The sequence below is a fragment of the Dicentrarchus labrax genome, unplaced genomic scaffold (assembly GCF_905237075.1).
Source record: "Dicentrarchus labrax unplaced genomic scaffold, dlabrax2021, whole genome shotgun sequence".
Classification (NCBI taxonomy): domain Eukaryota; kingdom Metazoa; phylum Chordata; class Actinopteri; family Moronidae; genus Dicentrarchus; species Dicentrarchus labrax.
In genome coordinates, this window is record NW_026136719.1 from 27231111 (window position 1) to 27244196 (window position 13086).

Below are 13086 nucleotides of genomic sequence, written 5' to 3' on the forward strand. Positions count from 1 at the left end.
CTCTCACAAACACCTGAACCACCGTGCTGCTTTTCGAAGGAAAGCAAATCCTGCCTCTGAATTATTCAATGGGTCTCCCCCACCCTAAATAACAGCCGGCAAGCATTGTTTGACATCCTGAATGAATAATTAAGGACTGACCTTTTGTTACCATTAGAGGTGATAGGTTGATAACGCCATACTTTGTGGGTGAGGCTGTGAGACGATGTGAAGGTGCTGTGCAGAGGAACTAGATTTTTTCTAAAAAATAAGCTAAACTCTCAGGCACAAGCAGTAATGCTAAGAAAAGAAACACACGATGTCCCTGTGGGATGCATTGATATACAAAGACGTAGATGCAGTCTCTGTTGATTGTTCCTAAAGCACAGCCTGAAGCCATTCTTTGTCACTACTTCCATGTTCTCATATGGATTGTACTCGGGTTTGTTCCTGACACATCAGAGGCATTTTGATTATGCCAGTCAAGAGCTTGTAGTCAGCTCTGTGAATCAGAAAAGATGTATTAACACAAAGTAAATCCCAGCTCAGCTGGCTAGGTCCAGTTTGGTGGCATTCCAGTGAGTTGTGGTCTAATTCCCAGTTTGTTTGTTTTTTATTTCAATGAGATAATGAATCATAGAACTCTGACAAACCAAAATCAAACCTACATCAAAACTATTTAATGTGGACGTACTAGAGGTTCACCCTACTTTATGCTGTTCTGTTTTAAACATCTGTACCTGCAATTTCACTATGAAATCAATACTGACCTGAGAGCCTGCAGCTCCACCTGCCTGTGTGTCTTTGTGCTGGTTAAACTGATGTTGCCAGGAGTGATGCATGATATTTACAAACTAACTAATCCAGTGGACATGCTGTGGCTAATTTTGCATATGAATTATGTCAATGTCATATGTGCAAGCTACACTATCATTTAAACTAGTAACAACGGCTGGAAATTTGTTGTTTACTCATCTCACAGATGTCAGTGGCAGTGCTGCAGCTACCTGACAAAACACCCATTTTTCATAAGAAACACAAACCTGGCAACTATACAAAGACCAGTTACCCCTTTATGGAGTTACGATAACAACATTGCTCATAATTGTGACACGTGTCCCTACTGGCCATACCTACATCTACACCTGTGGCTGAAAATAGTACCCCAACATGAGAAATTGAATTTGTTTATCATTTGATTAAAATTTATCAGGTTGTGTGAGCAGAAACCTTAAGTAGGAAAGAAATACAATCTATGAAAACATAAGACAACACAAGAAACTTTTAAAATAGCCTGTGATTACAACAGAGTGAAGCATCTAAATCTACCCAGTGGATGCCATAGGATTTTATCTGTGATTGTCTGCAGACATCCAAAAGAGGGAGCTCTCACCACATTTGCTTCATTCTCGTTAAAGATGCAACAGAGTGAACACCGTGCGTACATCATCTATTGATTCTCTTCCTTTTCAGTTACTAAAGCATTTTGAATAAGTTTGTGGATGTAGTCTTGATTAATTTGACTTGTTAATTACTGCTTTGTTGGATGTTTGCGCTCTTACTGCTGAGGACGACATACATGCAGATACAGAGTGGTTAGCTAGCAATGGTGGCAAAAAACGCACTCAAATAATTCTGATTTCCCTTTAAGGGCTTTGAATTCTCATCCTTCATCGCACAAATCTGTGTGCCCCTCGATCTAAACTTGTTGTTACACCAACTTAAGAGTCTTACAGCGAGCCTGAATTAGAACACAGAAGCACGACACACAGGCAGACAATGGAGCAAGAAAGTTGAGTTTGCTCAGGCAGGCAAAGGTCTAAACCAGGAGAACAGGCAAACAGGCAAACAAATGTGACGAGGAACAGCCAGAGAAATCTGAATTTAAGGAATTAGGCAAATGGAGTCAAAAAGGGAGGTCAGTCAAAAGAGGAACCAAGAACGCAGGAAATAAGCATAACACAGTAGACAATCTGGCGGGGAGTGAATGAAAGTGGACTGGCATAGATACTGAGGGACAAATGAGGGAATAAGAAACAGGTGAGGAGACGGACGGGAAAACCAGGTGAGGGGAATGAGGTGATAGCAAGGGAGGAGGGAGTGGCAGTATCTGAAAAGACGGGAGAGTCAGTTATATAGCATGAAAACAAAACAAATGAAAAACAAAGACTAAAGGGTCAGCAGCGACCATTAAGTCTGACGATACTTCTATTGTACTGTAAATCTGACATTTAAAATGAAAGCCAGTGCAGTTGTATCATTGGTTTAGCTGTGCAAATTCAGTACCGCTATCAGCGTGGATATCATGTTCCTAATTACACTGTAAAGAATATATGGTTGTTTCAGGTATATGTGTAATATAAGGTTGTGATTATACACTAATTAAAACCTACCTGTGAATATTATATTCAGATTCTGCCAATAGAAAAATAGATACATTTTACACACTGGACCTTTAATGAAGAAGTTGTTATTATTATTATTATTATTATTATGATGATGATGATGATGATGATGAACGTACTGTTGGTTGGTGCGTTTGTTTTTAAAGGGATATGGAATAACACCAGCCTCATCCTTTAAGAAACACAAAGCCCTTTTGTTTCCTTTTTTTAAATCTATAGATTTTCCTGAGGACATCACAGTCTTCTCCAGAAAAGGCTTTCACTGAGGTAGGGCTTCTGGTTCCTTCACAGTGTGAGGAAGAAAACCGGAGCTGCAGTACGCCTGCAGTGACACACTCAGGAGAGCGCTACTCTGAGTTGAGCACAGATTCCTTGTTTAAGTAGAGGGAGAGAGATTGGGTGCTGAAGACGGACCATATTTATAGCCAAGGACAGGAATAATTCATTGTGATCAAAGTGCAGATCATGCTCCATTCCATCACAGAGCAGATGTGGCAGAATGAAAAGAGCACGCTTTCTCTCCATCTGCTCTCTAGCGGCTTTCCAAATGGAAACAGTGAGGCGAAGTTATCTCTGTGAAGCCACTGTGTGTGTGTGTGTGTGCGTGTGTGTGTGTGTGTGTGTGTGTGTGTGTGTGTTGTCATGTGCTCTGCGCTCATTCTCAGGTGGCTTCACTTTAGAGGGAGTGCAACGCCTCCAAGATGCAGTAAAAAGAAAAAAAAATGTCCCACATGCAACACGTCTTCTCAATCAGAGCGAGGAGTGAATATCAGATTGAGAGCTTCCAGCGGGAGGTCATGTGCCTGAAGCCTTGCACCATAAAGCATAATGACCACTGTACATCACAGGACTCCTGTTCAAGCACGTGAATTAAGTAGATAACAGAGTCAGAGGTCAGAGATGACAGACTGAATGAAAAACTGAAACACTATTTCTGTTCAACCTTCCTTTTTTCTTGTTTTCTCTGTGTAATTTTCCATGCAGCTTTGATTTGCTGCCTAATATTATCAGTGAATACCACTGTCAGTATTGAGACCACCTATGTGTACCGTTTTCTCCACAAAGACACACGAAAGGAAAGCTTCCCACCATACCGGTTTCCTGTTTTTCATTTTTCTCTCACCTCTCATACACTCACTTTCCCAGGGACACACACGTTCCCTTTTTCTTCCTCTTTTTTTTTTCAGCCCCTCCTGCTTTCTCTCTCCCAGTAATGCAATCTCTGCAATCACACAAACACATAGACACACACACATGCCTGCTTCTTCCAGTTTCATTTTCTCTCCCTCCCACACACAGAAACACTCATGCGCCTGTTTCTTTCTCTCTTTCATTTTTCTGTGTCTCCAACCCTGTCACTCCTTCAATGCGAACACACAGAAATACACAAACGTGCACACGCACAAGCGCACAGACATACAAGCTCCTTCATCTTCTCTTTTATTTCTTCTCCCTCCCACACTTTTCCTATCACTATTTCCATGCCTGCTCACACACACACACACACACACACACAGAGGCGCCTGTTTCATTCGCTCTCATTTTCCCTCTCACTCACCCGCCCTTTCTCTCCCAATCATTCCTTCAACACGCACACACACTCTTACACACATACATACCTCTTCCTCTCTGTCTTTTACTGTTTCTCTTATCCCGTGTCCCTCGCACGTTCACACACATACACACACACACACAAACACACACACACACACACACACACACACACACACACACACACACACACACACACACACAGTCACACTACCGGCAGTCCAGCTTCCCTTACTCCCAGCTGGGCTTGGACAGCTCTCTTCCTCTGGCCTCTCTGGGCCATCTGGAGTGCAATGTCCCCGCTCCGCTGGTCCCCTGCCAGCCTCTGAGCCTCCCAGGATGAACGCAGCATCTTCAAGCACAATTTGTAAGCGTCAAAGCTCTGCTGTGTGTCCAGTGACCCAGCTGAGTGAAGTCATTGAGTCTCGCATTTCCCACCTCAAAGGAGCCTCATTCTGCTTTGATGACACCTGCGCTCCCCATCTCTGAGGATGGAGGATGGTGCGGTAATTGATTAAAGCCGCTGAGCAATCTTACTAGCAATTACAGCTCTGTTTATGATCTCGTGGAGGGTTTGTCTTTGCATGAGGAGTGAATATAAAAATCCGACACACAGGTCAAGTTCCTGAACAAGCTTTTCAGGTAAAGACACACCTGTCTCCGGTGTAAATAACAAAGTCCGGCTAGGTTAGAAAAGAAGCATGCAAGATTCAAATTAAATTATGAAATGGCAGGAATTCTCACCTGCGCATGGGAAGTGTTACATTTAGACATAACAGCAAATTGTCTTTGAAACAGAAGAACCAAAGAAAGCTGCATCCAATCATGTAAGATCTTATGACTCTATAGCTTTATAATCCTTTAATATAAAGTGTCAGAGACTGGATGGATTTGAGCCTCCAGTGTGCAAGCTTGTCTATTGCAGCTTTAAGCTCTGTGCAAAGTCTCCCACAAGCCCACAGTGTTTTGAGCTAACTGACTTGATGACTGAAATGTAAATTACCAAATGTATTTCAATACAAAAGACCAGAAAAAGTGTCTTTGAAATGAAGTCGAGCCTTTTGAAATTAACCGTAACTTAAGTCATTCAGCCACAAGTTTCCCACCTCAAAGGGGCCTTGTTCTGCTTTGATGACACCCACGCTCCCCTCAGACCGACAGGGTAATTAATTAAAGCAAGTAAGTCACAGTACTTGCAATTACAACACTATTTAAGATCTTATAGATCTTAAACTTTTGAACCAATCTTTATTAGCTGACCACCGGCGTACATAGTGAATGCAAAATATTCAAGGAAAAGAAGTAAAAACTGCTGTGTTGCAGTTAGTAATACTCCAAACCTTCTTATAGGATAACCAGTTAACTACATTTCTTGGTTTGATTTGTCCCTGGCAGCTTTTATTAGGATTTCATTGGACAAATCTCTGAAAGCATCTAGAGTTTTAAAGTCACTATAAAGCATAAGATTGTGTTCAAGATGGTGGAGCAAAATCATTTGCGTTAAATAAAGTGGCTTAACCCAAAATACATGCCTGAGGCCAGTTAGCATGCAGTGCCTATTGTTATGGTCTACTGCACACCAATCCTATGTGACACCCGAACAACAGCACACACAAACTCTGTCCTGAAATTTTCTATTTCCTGATTGTACTCCAGCCACAGGTTTGCCAAACTAGAAAAAAAAACAAAAGCCATTAAAATCTGTGGAATGGATCACTGACCCTCATCATCAATTACAAAGTTTTTGTTTAAAGACAAAAAAAAAAACATAAATTGATTTTGGAAGCCTGGGAACCACAAGCTGGGCACAAAAAAACAAAAAGCTGTACCACACGGATGTGTGCTGCATGAAGTTATCAGGTACCAGCAGGCTGCAAAGTGAGAGACCAACACAAACCGCTGGCTCCCCCAGTCTCTGCCCCAATACAAAGAGTCCTTACATAATGTTCCCCACACAAAGCATTCTTTACTATGTTAAAAGCAGCTATGTGGTACATACAACAATCGTAATCCATACTACTATCTTCTTTGCATGTAACAGAAACCAGTAAAGATACACCCCACAATGTCTATCTAACAATGCATATAGAGAATAATCGTCCCTTTGTCATATCTTGACATGTGTGTGATAATATTTCACTGCACAAAAACCAACAGAAGGAAGAGTCGGTATGCAGTAGGCAATAACATCCCTGATTTTGCAATGATCCCATGGTCTCACAATTTCTCAACTTATGAACTAAAAGTAAATGAACTGTAATGCAACACAACCTAAAAACAGAATTGAACAGAATAAGGAGAAGATAAGTGCTGCATTGATTCTCAAAGTTTGGTGCTAAAAGGTTAAAAGCCACAGCAGGAAGGAAAAATAAATATACGAGGCACAGCTAAACGGACATCAAAATTTGGAAAGTGAAACACTTAATAATGACAATCATAAAGAGATAAATCAACAGGCAATCTGTGGTATCTGCAGGTCAATACTTTTCCCTAGTTGTAGCATGTAAGCTAAACCAACTAAAGATTGATTGACAGTGTAACTGTGTGGCTGTAGTCAATCTGCAGGATTAAACTTTAAAATAAAACACATGCAGGCGCTAAGGACAACATAAAGACAAATAACAGATGGAGTGGACGCTGTAGAGGCTGTAATAGCAATACCCCAATCACAATAAAGAGATATGACTGAAACAGCTCATCTGCATTTTACTGTACACTACATCCAGTGCTGGACTTACCTTACTGAAGCTATCTAATAGCACCAAGCTCAGAAGCAGGTGGCGAAGTGAGGCCGTCCTCCTCTTCTTCACTAGTTGATCAGCCAAGTCTTTCTGTTTCAGCACCACGGAGAGCGCGTCCGCCTCTTTAGGGGAAATGCGTCAAGTTTATCGTTGACGCTGTGAACGCATCCACTGTGCAGACTGAGAACACGTCTCCTTCAAGTTTGATGCCACCTCGTTGCTGCTCTGGCTGGAGCAAACATGACTCGCCGTGTCTGATGCTTTTAGAAAGAGTATGGCCAATCACAATGCATCTCGCTTTTTTACTCTCACATCTTTGCGCATCCCCGAAGAGTCTCCAAGGACCGGTATCTGTCTGCCTCCGGGCGGGCACGGCTGCAGAAATAGTGACTTTAAAACGGGCTTCTCCTGCTATCGGAGCACATCTTCATTTGCGGCGCTCTCTTTGTCTTCAAGGCGATGCTGATACTGATAAAGATGGGGCTATGAATTTCCTCCCGCGCTGCCGCGCATCGACTGGCTACGGGAGCGGAGCGGTGGGAGCCGGGAGCGGGAGGAGTGTCTTTTACGGTCTGAGTTCATTAAAGACTCTTCTAATATGGATGAGCTCCGTGTCTCATCGTTATTATAAACCGTCTTTTTTTTAACCAAATGGCGGGTTCGTGGATACTGTATGATGTCCACTGATACAATGAATGCAACTGAGCTACAGTAGAGGCGGCATAGAGTTTAAACTAGATGTCCCTACTTTCATCAGAGATGTGAGACACAAAGATAACATCCACTCAGTGAAGTCAAATGTCATTAATTAATTATGAATTAGTTATTAATCATGATTTAGCCAAACAGTGCCACTGTGCATGTGTGGGTGTTAATGACTTTCAGACTTTTAACCAATTGACTGGGCGCATCACAACTGAGGACAGAGTTGGTGTCCAACTTGTTTCCACCACAGCTGCATTCAGCATTTAGCACTGAGGTTGCCAGTTTTCACCAGGGTTAGGAGGTTAGAGTAGGACTTATATATGCGTGTGTGTGTGTGTGTGTGCGTGTGTGTGTGTGCGTGTGCGCGCGCTCTCAGTGACTTCACTCAGCTGGGTCACTGGACATACAGCAGAGCTTTGACTGGTACAAATTGTTTTAAAGTTGTATGCCTCAGACAATGTTTCAGACATCTAAATACTCTTTGTTGGTCTTGCTTTACAGTGTACAATTGATTTCAGTGTGATTGTGATTGTATTGATCTTTTTCAATGTGATAAGACCAAAGTGCAACTTCAACACGCTGGCCTTACCTAATTAATCTTTAGTGTAAATTATTATAGCCCTCCAGCCAGTGAACAGCCAGCAGCCTCAGAAAAAGCACACACAAAAGGCTATTTAATCTTGCACTGATTTGAACTAAAGGATTTTGCCCAGTCATTTTCTCTAAAAAAGGGGATGCATAGTTGGAAAAAAATAGAGCTTTAATGAAAAGAGAAAAGGCCCTGTGGGATGGATATCAAAAGCCAGTGGATGTGCATAATTCATCTCAGACTATTTCATAAAGCCCTGCAGAAGGGATTTCTTTAACCTGTTTTTTTCATTTAAAAAAACTCCAAATATTAGCCCTCTGCACTGCGCAGGAGGGAGACTGTTCGCTTGGATCTACTGAGCCAGTATGTTTTTCAGTTTTGTTTCCTAAGTGACAGCTAGTACAAGTAAAAACCTCAATTCAGAGCCCTTGGGAAAGACTATCACAGAATGGGCAGAAAGGACTCATTTAAATCACAAACTGCCAGACAGGCTCATATCTGGCATGAGCGATTGGAGTTGGTCAGAGTCAATAAATGTAAAATTTAATTATCATTATTTTAGCCTGCTATGTTTACAGAGTATTTCACATTGAGACAACAGATATTTGTGTTACTGTTCAACTCATCATATCATCTGACTGTGTGGAATGTTGCAGATGTACCAGACACTGTTTATGTTCAAATTAGTAACACATATCATTTCATGTCATTGTGGTTGTGTCAGTAAGCTGTTTTATTCCAGGGTGTGGCTGCTGAGAAACATCTGAGGCTTCAGCCGGCACAGCTGACACATTCTCCTCCTGACTTGAGCACACCCCCCTCTGCTGGTGTTAGGCAGCAAAGAAAATTCTTCCCTGCTTTGTTTGGCTGCAGGGATTCTGGGTACAAGTCCAAGAACACTAATTCAGACCCACAGGAAGGCTTTGCTATCCACTGCAGCACAAGCAGAGTTTATTGTGGAGCCTTTTTAATTCACAAAGCTGCTGCATGTAAGTGGGGCAAAACATCGCCCAAGTCCCGAAGATCTAAGAGGCACCAGCGCAGCAGCTGCAGCATGTCTCTGCTGGGACTGTGGGCCGTTCACTGTGTGTGGTATCAGCAGACCTGATGAGAGATTATGCTGAAAATGATCAGTGGAGGCATAAAATCTGTGTATGTGCTTTTTAACATGACTTTGTAAGGCATCGTTTACAAAGTACTATGGATCGATTTTCTCACAAATAAGACCTCAGAATGCATCATTGTGCTCTCAAATATGATGTATTATCTGTATGTTATTCATTAAAGACATACATTTGGTCATGCCCCGTTATTTAGAGAGCTATTTAGAAGTGATGATAAATTATATAATTTTGTGTGCTATCAATGAGATGTTTATTCCTATGTTTTGATGACTTTGCTTAGGAAACAACGTCCCAAAGTTGAAGCAGCCATCTATCACCGCCTTGGAAAAGAAGTGTCCACATGTCTAATGTGCTTTAATGAACATGTAGTCTGTTGGACAGCTAGTTTTCTGATGGATTTTGGAGGTTGTGAGCCTTGACACAATTCCCTGGCCAAAAGACAAACAACCCCCTCATGACACACTCATCAGTTTCATCCTCTCACTGCTCATCGCTCATCCAACTCTGGCATCTGGTGTTACTCATAATCAATAGTGTTGGGATCCAAAGTCTGCCCAGAGCAAGGAGTTGCATATTATATAGCACCCACAGAATATTGTTACTGTCATGGAAAAAGCATGTCTTTTTTCGTTCTTTCTGAAAGTTTTATATTGTCATTCAAGGTACATGTTATGCAAGAAAACACAATTTGCAGGTTGGTGCCACTGACATGTTCAGTGGTTTGAAAAACAACATTTTTTTATTGCTTAAAAATCTACCATATGTTCTCCACATCTGGCCTGCTTGATCTCTGTTACTTTAAATGTATTTCTATGTTCACTCTTCATTCCTTTTAATCTTTTACAGCCCATTCTCTGCATTAACCTGTGGACGAATGTTTAAGCTATGGATCTCCAGTAATGAATGATTCATTACATTTTGACACAAACTGTACCCCAAGGTGCAATATTGCCTTATATAATCTTCTTCAAACTTATTACAGACTCAGCAATGGCATAACTCTGCAGTGCTCTAAATTGCTCTTTTGGCCCAGCTGCCCTTTGATTGATTATGATAAATGGGCATGAGCAACAGTTTAATAAATTACACTGGCCAGAATAAATCCATGATTCTCCTTCTGAGGGGGCTGTTTTATTCTTTGGTTTTACCGTGCACACAACGTCTCGAATTTCATCACAGGTCACAGCCTCAAAGGTTCACTATCTTTTCACCACGGTCAGTAAGAGTTCTGGTAGAGTGGTGATTGATCAGAGACACAGAGCAGAAAAGCAGGATTCAACTTGCAGAAAAATGTAGGGCATCAAGCTCTCACAGCTGCAATTTATTTAAGAAGGAAAAATGCATTCGTATGCTAGAGTTCACAAATTATAGTACTGCACAGGTCTATATGGTTGGCATCTCTTGCAACAACAAGCCAGCAAACACTGCACAGAAGCGCCACATAATTAGTGGGCCTGTGATGTAGCTTCATCATGGACACAGCACAGATATTATGTGATAGTTATAGCACTTGAAGCACTACAAATAGAAACAAAAAATCATCTGGTTTCAGTGCTTACTTTATAACCATCTCTGCTGCACAAAAACTCCTTGATACTTTATCCTGTGCTCCTCTGATGAAGATGAATGCATTTGTGCTGCGCCTCATTTGAGGTTTCCAGTGAGGGTGCACTAAGCTAGAGTCAGACCCTGATCAATTGACAAGCAAGGCACCGTGTGGGCAGCCAATCCCCTGGCTGAGTGCTCCAGTATCGGGGTGAGGACAAAAAGGAAGGCCAAACGTGAAGATATGTAGGATGGGTAAACCATAGGCTGTACATTTTGTTCTCTGTATGCCAATTATCTGCAAATACTCCGACAGACAGCTCAGGGTAATGTTTAGAAATGCTGACTGCGTTAATGCAAAGTCAACTGAATTTGCTGTGGGTAATAAACTGCGCTGTTATCTGTGAAGTACAATGTTTTCATGCTGTTTTATCTTTTCTTTTTTGTTGTGGCACAGGCTCGTCTCCTTTTAACTTCAGATATTTTTCTTTGGCCTCTTTTGTTGGTGAGGAAAATGGAAACGGCCTCAGTGGCTCTAAGCATTGGTATCTGTTTCAGAGCACCTGTCTGCAGACTAGGTGATGTGCTTTGGGATGGCTTTATTTGGGTTAGGAGGATTCATGTTTGTGTCAGGACCACAGGATGACCTGTCTCTTCCAGAGAAGTGTAAAATGATGAGCTGTGACTTCACTTGTCCGGCAGTCATATATTTGACTCCAGCATCTGGCTACCCGGCTACCAATTTGCTATACTTCCGGAGGAAACAGGGTGAAAATGAACATTAAATATTGATTTCAGGCATGGGCAGCCCCGTGGCTGGGCTTACGGGGCTTAAGCCCTGAATGTTTTCAGCAAAGCCCTGAATCTTTACTGTTCATCATGCGTAGAATATTTTGTACTACACCGCAATCATAGCTGAGTACTAGCAACCAATGTGTTTTAAATGGAACTGGCCCATCCCCCATGTAGTGTTTTTGCTAAGGTCCTGTCAGTGGAGCACCAGTTTCCAGTGGACAGCTTTCATGCCCTGATAGTCAGGTCACCAAATGAAAATAGTAAACACAACAAGGGACAGCTATGTTCACTCGGAATGAAGTTGCAAAAGCTTTAAAAAGAATTCACTCAAATTAGTAACTTCACCATTGGCAGTGTAGTGTGTGTGTGCGGGCGTATTGTGTGTCTATGTGAAAGTACAGATGGATTATAAAACAAATACAAAACGGTGTTAGCTAGGAAGCAAGTACCGGACATTATCTTTGAACAAACAATTATGGGCACTGCCTTGTAAAATGTTTAAGTCGAACCAGGCTACAGTTATCCTGCCTAGTCTGAATCCACTTGACTGATCCCAAACAACAAGGAGTGCCACCAGAGGCCAGAGACCCGCAGGTTTGTCCTTAATACATAACGTTACCCAGGTAGTTAATTAAGCTGATGATGAAAAACATTCATTTATTATCTCCTATTTCAAACTTAGAGTGGCTTGAATATTTAAAATATTTTTTTTATTTGCCATAAAATGTGGCAGTTGCTAATTGAACTTATTCCAATGGTGGGTTTTTTTTATTATGTAGATTTTTCATTTCCTGTGAGGCCAAAAACTTTTCTCAAACTGAACACAAATAACAACGCTCTATGGGAGCAAGCTCACATATACTTACAAATCCTTTACAGCCTTTTTAAAACTTCAAGAATATTCATTGAATCTCACCATATTTCAGCCGGATATTGAACAGAGTATAAATATCTAAGGCAGCGAGGTTCTGGCGTAAGTGCCAGCGGACCTAGTCTATCTCTGGTGAATTGTAAGTTGGAAGCAGCTAGGCAACACGTGCTCTCTGCCGAAGGGAGCACTTTCATACCACTGCTGCAGCCGTCTGCCAGACGAGGATGGCGCCTCTGCATATCATCACCTTAAATCACATTCTCTCTGATCACTGGAACACACAGGCCCTGAGAAGCAACAGCCTGGGATTTTTTTTATATTTTCCCTAAAATTGCAGAGTTTTGTTCCAAAGTAGAATATCCGCCATTAAAAAACTCAGCAGAAGTATAACTTTTAAAAATAGCAGGTAATTTAAGTTTTTAGTTTACCTTTGTTAAATACAGTAGTTGCATAGAAATGTAATACTGTGTATGAACTCTGCTTTCCCTCTTCACCCAACTACCTTTTCACTCTGTAAATGGCTTCCAGAGATAGTGTCCTTCAGGCTCTTTTACTGGCATTACCTGTAGCGCTTTCTCTCTTTTTTTCTTCGGTGAAGGGCGTTTTCCCCATGTCACAGCAGGTTGTGGAAAGGCTTGTCACACAAACCCCAAACTGCTTAATGAACCCAAAGAATCCACAGGGCATGTTAAAAGCACTACAGGGCTGCCATGGCACTCAAGTTCGCTCCTTGCTCTGTCTAAGAGCGTTATTTCAGCTCTTTCTAATGTACTCTTGGGCT

At 41.7% G+C, this 13086-nt stretch overlaps 1 protein-coding gene and 1 long non-coding RNA gene across 5 annotated transcripts in view; one reads left to right on the top strand and one right to left on the bottom strand.

Moving 5' to 3' along the window:
• LOC127351918 (carbohydrate sulfotransferase 8-like) overlaps window positions 1–7511 on the bottom strand; it is a 160175-nt gene extending 152664 nt beyond the window's left edge. For all 4 annotated transcript variants that reach the window (XM_051379919.1, XM_051379917.1, XM_051379916.1 and 1 more), the window contains exon 1: window positions 6674–7511. The gene's annotated coding sequence lies outside the window, so the exon portion shown is untranslated. The remainder of the gene's footprint in view (window positions 1–6673) is intronic.
• On the top strand, window positions 7170–11047 carry LOC127351923 (uncharacterized). The gene is made up of 2 exons (XR_007880995.1): window positions 7170–7246; window positions 8695–11047. It is a non-coding gene; the product is annotated as an uncharacterized LOC127351923 (long non-coding RNA).
• The last annotated feature ends 2039 nt before the right edge of the window (window positions 11048–13086 follow it).